General features: G+C 37.1%; 1 protein-coding gene across 3 annotated transcripts in view; it reads right to left on the minus strand.

The window, feature by feature from the left end:
* LOC106457984 (isoprenoid synthase domain-containing protein-like) overlaps positions 1-7617 on the minus strand; it is a 43014-nt gene that overhangs the window by 28744 nt on the left and 6653 nt on the right. The window lies entirely within an intron of this gene.

A 7617-nucleotide genomic window follows, 5' to 3' on the forward strand; every position in this document is an offset into this window, starting at 1 on the left:
AAGTGATTTGTTTAATCAGGGCATTAACAACCTGATTGTAAGATGGAAAAGCATCATCGATAAGAATGGAGACTATTTCAATTAATAAATGTTTTGTTCTGGTTTTTCATCTAAAAGAAAGTGACATTAATTTCTTGATGACCTAATATATAATGGTATGTTTATGCTTTTAAAGAGAAGAAACATCTATAGTGCACAAAGAAGTGTTTGAAGAGAAAAGGTATTGACAATATCATTAAGTGACCAGTGTATATATATACATAAGATGGTCAATATAGATTGATAAATACTATATTGACATGTTAAGGTTAGAAATAACTGACCAAATGTGGTTTTGAGGCTTCTGTATCATTAACAATCTGCAAAAATAGATTTGCAACTGATTGGGTGCTAAAAATCATTATTACAATTCATGTATAGGCTTGGGTACATGTTTAGGTTAGCAGCAAGTCTATTGACAAGTCAAATATTTTTTTCGATTGATTAGTAAAGACAGCATATTAATTGACCATTTCAAGATAAACATCAGGTCAAAGATAGTTGTACTATTATTTCTTTGACTCCAAACTCTACAACAACAACTAAGTCACTAGAGAACTCACAGAGAGTACCTACTGAATTTCCTGATGATAATGAATTGATAGCATACGACTGAGGAAGGTGGAAGTGCATCATCCTTCATGCCAAACACCTTACGACTTTCCACTACACAGAATTTACCAGAAACCAGAATGTACTGGATTCTTGGATAGAATCATGGATAATCAAAATGAAAGCTTGGCCACTCGTGCTATTTATATAAAAAATCTTTCCACATTGTCATAATATAAAAGACTGTTTAGTTTAAATGTTATTAATTAATATACTTTTATGAGTGAATATTTTATTATTGTTTAGTTTTTAATATAACAAGTGTTAAAAGCAGATGATTGTAGGAAGTTTTGTTGATAAATCATTGATGTTGAGAATATCGAAAGTCGCATGCAATATATTGACATTGAGAATATAGAAGGTGGACAGACGATTAGGTAACAAAGATATAAATAGCATGAGACAAGCGGGAAGCAGCACACCGACAGATAATAGCCAAAGAGAATAAAGTTAGCCTGCAGTTAAGTATCGTAGACATGATAGGCCTAATGATTGATATAGGCCTAATGTTTAATATGTTAGAGTGAAACTAACAGTAGAAAATAAGATACGAAAAATAATTTTATTCCGTAAAAGTGTGGTTCTAAAGTAATTGAATCAGCCTGAGCGCACTTTGACAAAAAGAACAGAGGATCTTCAGAAGAAAGAAGACTAAACGATTATGGTAATTTGCACCACAACTGTTAGTGAATCACAGAGAATACTAGTGTGATAGAAATAGAGAAGATAGTTCGGCTTGTCAACTGAAATTGAATAGGCCTAAGTGGATATTTGACAAGAAGGAGAGAACTACATATACAGTATTTATAATATGCCCATAATATCTATAGTGTTGAAGAATTGTACATACAATAACATGTTTTGAATATATATATTATACTGAAAACAAGTGAAGTGCGTGCTGTTTATTCATCATTAAATTTATCACTAACAAGTCATAGACACCTACTGTAGAAAAATCCTAAGCCCAACAACAACATAGTCTTTTATATCATGACACACATTCTTAAAAATCTCAGTGTATAAGATTATTTTTAAAAGCATATCAACCACAAACCAACATCCAGGGGACAGTAGGAAGTAGGGTATCTCAGCCAGAGGGACAAACTGCATGTTGGTAGAGTACATCGTCAATCAACAGGCAACATCTGGAATTGTACATCAGGTCCGCAGCAGGATGAGCATCAATGCCATCTACACCAGCAGAATACCAATGCTCTCCTCTCAACTAAGTGGGGTAGAGCACACTCAGGAGGAAGTCTCCATGGTTCATCACCTCAGTGACTAGGAACCGGTAAGTGGCAACGACTACCATACTTCACTAGAAGAAAGGGGGAAAATAGCACATTGTATAGTCTGAAGGAATGATGCACTGGAGACAAGGCAATAGGTGACTTTGATACTTTATTTTGAAAAAGCAGACTGATCCTGAGACTCAAAAGACATAGATCGTCAGGGATGGGCAGTAATCTTTGTCTGCTTTACTCATATTAGTCCATGTGTGTATGGTCTGGGCAAACATGTTTACAAAATACTGCAAGGCATATTTACAAGTGGTCTTGAGGAACATCCAGTCCAAACAATGGGCATATTTCACACACACAGGTCTTATAGTGCGGATTTAAGAATAAGTATACCTAATCAGGCAACACTCGTCACTAAGCAGGATCCAAATATGCAACAAACACCCCTGCACAAAACTGAAGAAGATGGGAGCACTGACCCCACTCAAAGAGAAATCGTGGCATGCAAAATGGAGATGGGAGGAATATGAAACCTCATATAATAAGCAATGGTCATGTAATGAAGATAATGAGCAGTAAAGGTATAGGGAGTGGGCCACATACTGGCACTAATAATGTCCTCCAAAAGATGATGGAAATGAGTGGCCAGGGACATGGAAAAGTGATGAATTCGATGGGAAGAAACACAGAAAAGACTACAATCCTATGGATAAAAGAAAGAATAAGCCAGGAGAATCAACTAGTATATCCAATCGTGAAGTAATTGTGGAAAGGTCAATGGGACTGGGAAGGATTCCAAGGAAGAAACAACAGGAGCGAGAACCAGGGAAGGAATCAGAGTGTGTGCCCCATGTAGTGGAGAGCCCAGACTGGACAGAGTAGGCAATCAGGAGATGTGATAAGGAAGGAAGTGAGAGGGGTGTGAAAGCAGAATTATCCACCCAAGTAGCCACAGTGTTGGGCAGAAAGAACAAACTGGGAAAAGAACCATATTGAAAACTGAAACATTTATTTGGTACACAGCCCATGAAGGAAAGACTAATGTAAAGGGAAAACAAGGATGCCATATGCTGTGAGAAGCCAGCCTGCCAGACCAGGAACTGAACAAAAGCCATACATGAAGTCAGAGAGTGGGAACAAACTGATGACACATGCTGGACCAGAGCAGATGTAGGAGGGTGGGTGAATAGGGAGAGGAAGTAGTTAGTTCAGAAGTGAAAACTACAGCAAAGCTGACCAAAGTGGAATCACCTACACAACCCGACTCAGAGTGGTCTAGATGATGGGAAGGAGATGAAGAAGCAGCCAAATGGGAGGGTAGGCCAAAGGATGTGGAACAGGAGTCAAAAAGAAATGGAGCTAAGAATTGAGATGACAGGCAAAGGCAAACAGATCAGGAACAGCCCCTGAAACACCCATGTATCCAGTGACCACTCCAAGGGGAGAATCCTGTTGAGAATGTGATAAATAATCCATGAAGAGATTCAGAGCACTCTAAATTTGACAAGCCAACACAAAAGGACCAGTGGTCAAAAACAGAGGTCTCATGACTGAGTGCCTCTGGCCTGAAGATGTACAAGATGACAGTTGAGTTGTCAGAAAACCCCATCATCGATGGTCCTGAAGGGCTGGAAGGAAGTGCACAAACCCAACAAACTGTAAGGAGCTCCCAGAGATTGAAAATGCGAGAGGACTCCAAGAGTCCACTGCCTCAAAACCTCCCAAGTCACCAGATAAGCACCCAACCAAAAAAGGAAGTATCCCTAAAAGGTGATGTTCTGATCGAGAAGGAAGAGGAACACCTATAGGGGTGATGTCCCAATCCAACCACTAGGCAAAGTCAATCAGTAAGGAAGGATAAGAGGGGTGTCAAAAGGATCCCAAACAAAGCTCCTCTGGATTGGACCCACAAAATCCACTGAAAGCAAAAAAATGTGGTCAAGAGAAAAAACCTCTCGCACTATGGGAGGAGAGCTGCAAACTAGAAGTACCATAGCCCTCAACTGAAGGGAAGAAGTTGGGCCTGACTGATATGGGAATTAAACAACACCCCAAGATAAACTAGGCAGTATGTAGGGGGTGGGAAAAACATCTCCACCTGCACCAATCAACCCAAGCCACTACTCTTAGGAGAAACAGAGTATGAACTACAGATTCAGCCTGTACGGAAGCCAGTCATCCATGTAATAATAGAAACGAAGGTCACGGGAATAAAAAAAATGGGCGAAGCCCAGACCACTTAAAAGAATATGTAGGGGAGACAAGGTGAGTTCGAACTGAAGAGCTCTGACTGAAACACAAACCCTCAATGGACAAAATGAAGATAACGTCAGGATGCAGGGGAGATGTAAATGTGTAGGTATGCAATTGACACATCGACTGTTGTTATCTACAAACCAGGAAGGAAAACTCAATGAATGGCTAAGTAGACTCCCTGATGAAATGTGGGAGGACCAAGGAACAGTTCAGAGCTGACAGAATGATGATAGAGCACCAGTCCACATGTTCATAATCAGGCTGTTTGGATTCCTCCTAATCCCAGTCAAATACTTGTTCCAAGTACTTTAGTTTATTTGTTTGTTTCAGAATAAAGTCACATTGGATTATTTGTTGTGTCCACTGTGTGGAATCAAACCCAAGATTTGATTATTATAAGTCCATAAACCTACTGCACTTCCACTGTGTAACTTAAAAAAGGACAAAGGGCTGGTGCTGTCAAGCTAGATGGTGACCCATTTCCTCTGGACAGAATGCCAGTTCATTGCAATTCAACTCTGAACTAAGAGCTAGTACCCAACACACAGGTGAGTAGACTAGAACAAGTGGATTAAAATGTCTTACTCAACAGTATAATGGGCCAGCCTCGAACCTGCAACCCTCGAACTATGAGTCAAAAACATGAATCTACTGAGCCATGTTGCCTGTTGTAGGCAGGAAAAGGAAACTGAAGTAGTGGGGTTCAATCCCCATAAAGGGATGAGTGACTTCAATAACTGCAAGTATAAGCAGGGAAAGTCAGAATGATGACATGTCAGAGCATGGTTGTCCAAAGTACGTGGGGTCGAGGCATACTGACACCCGTACTCACATATTGGGCCCCAAAATGATTCGCATGAACCGCAATATCCCGTAAGGTTTAGGAAACACTAAATAATAACCCAATGGCTTGTCACTGAGAAGGGCAGGAGTAGAATCACAGGAAACTGGAGATAAGGATAAAACATAACATATTTAATGGATGAGGCTTACTGGACACCTCCCTTGAAATGACATGTGACTGTGAGGCATAGATAGGAGGAGGAAACAGACTGTCCATATCCTCATCATCATGTTCAAGCAAACCCTCACATTGCATAAGAGGACAATAATCAGGTGCTCAGAAGCTGATATAAAAGTAGCAAACTCCCTATGAACCACAGCCACTATTTCCTGAACAGATAAAGTTTGCTTAAATGCCATTGAGGTGTCAAGTAAAGCAACTGTAGTAGTTACTGCATCTGTGGTAGATGCCACATGGAATTGTGCATGTATGACAAGTGGATTTGACTAGGAAAATGTTTCTTCCAAAAATAATTCTCAAACAAATAAAAAATTCGAAAAAATTATGTAGGCAAAAAAAATTAAACTGTAATTCGAGCATATAAATAGAAAATCTGTCAGAAAACACATCCAAACAGTAATACTGCCAAACAAGAAGTGATTAAGGGCTGTATGTGAGGGTAGGTGGGAGTATCAAGGCTAGAGGCAAGTGAAAATTTGCACTTATAGGGGGCAGTATAAGTCAAGAAAAGGTATTTGTAAGATGTACCAGAATCAGGACTACAATTTAGGGACTAGGTACATTATTATCCACAAGTTTAACAGGTTAATAACTATACGTATCTATTGTTTAAGGGAAATAAGGAAAATTGATCTTTAAGTTCCATACTTGGAAGCACTCAAATAATATCAACCTACAAAAAATTCTTACAAGCCTGAGTTGATTAAACATCCTATCAATTCCATACAGCCATTTACTGAGTTAATTTCAGCTGTAGACATTAATTTGGAAAAAAGGTTGGTGATGTTGAACAGAATAATTTCTAATCCATCTTGTTTGAAGAAAGTGAGTGAAGACTGATGTGGTTCACAAGTAAATATTTCTTACTTTTTTCCAGCTGAAATTTGGAGTAAAAGTCATGTTGGTCAACACTGAAATCATGATGCATTGTATCACCATTTTCTTTAAGAGACCATAAATTTTTGTAGAGAAATGGTAGGAGGTAATTTATGAAAGTTTTAGTTTATTGTTCATTATTCTCAACTCAGATGACACTATAACTTGGTAGTTGAAATTTTTACTTCTGTGCATAATATTTTTTCTCTAAAATTAATTTTCTGTTTAATTTTTTGGAAAAATTTAGCAATTACAATATATGAGCTGCATATGGTGGGCTAAAACTAGTGGAAAAAATTTCATTCAAAGAACTAAATCTGCTAGAATAGACTTTTGTACCATATAAAAATGAACAGATTTTGAATGTTAGTTAAGATCTGTTTCTCTAAACTGCTACCTAAATTATCACAACGGAAGCTGTATTTAATGCATTTTTAAAGTTTTTTTGTTAAATTAAACAAACAATGGTTGTAAATAGTCGATGGGATGGTGTGGAATGTGTGAAAATTTCCTTATTTGGTGGACAGTTCACAATCTATAGAGCATGACAAGAAAGTTTCTTTGCGAGAGCAAATGTATTACTATAACAAGAAAGTGAGAGAGGTGACTACGTAAAGTACTGATGGGAAGAACGTACATAACAATAATATTTATGAAAAGTAGGTTTTTGTTTACTATGTCAAGGAATGTTGTGGAAAACAGAGTATATCAGAGGGTGCTAATGGATAACAGTAAGAAGAAAAATAGAACAGAAATAACTGAATTAATATTAAGAGAACTACTTAAGTTAATTGGAGAGTCCAGTGTTAGGTGGAAATTGAAGGAATTCTTTAGTCAATATGAAAATGAAATTATAAAAATTACAAAAACATTGCAGATGCTTGCAGAACAATGGGTACAAACCATCTTCAAAACGTTTGTTTGGTTTGTATATAAATGTAACATTATGAAAGAAATAAAGCCGATGGCTTTGACAAGAAGGATCATTGGTGAAAGCTCTTGAATCATCATATAATGTATTTCTGTAAAAAAAAAGCTATAATTCAGAGAATGGTGAGTGTTTTAACCCTCTTATAATGTTCAGTATTAAAGTATGTCCGTTATGTTATAATATGAGTGTTAAAGTGAAATATTTGATGAATAAAATACTCTTAGTACAGTGGAGAATGTACTGAGAAAATTTACATAGCCATAGTGCAGATACACGTGGATGTAAGATTTATTGAGTTTCAAAAAGTGTATTCTTTGGTTAGATAAATGGGCAGGTTGATTAGGTGATCAAAACTGTAGTTTCATGACTGACATGTTCTTCAATTTCTCCTCAATAGCCTAACAGAGAGGTTTCTTCAACTTGTTTTTTTTAAATACTCTTAGGCTGTTAGTAAAATTCTTTCAGATAATATTGTTTCACACTATATATATATATATATATAATTATTTGTATTATATATTTTGTTTGGTAGAGTATTTTAATGTGACATAACAATGATGTGGTCTTTAGATGTTTCCTGTAGTTCTAGAACTGAGGTAACATGATGAGCATGTGACTATTTTTAAAATTTTTTT

This window comes from Limulus polyphemus, unplaced genomic scaffold (genome assembly GCF_000517525.1).
Source record: "Limulus polyphemus unplaced genomic scaffold, Limulus_polyphemus-2.1.2 Scaffold400, whole genome shotgun sequence".
In the NCBI taxonomy this organism is placed as follows: Eukaryota; Metazoa; Arthropoda; class Merostomata; order Xiphosura; family Limulidae; genus Limulus; species Limulus polyphemus.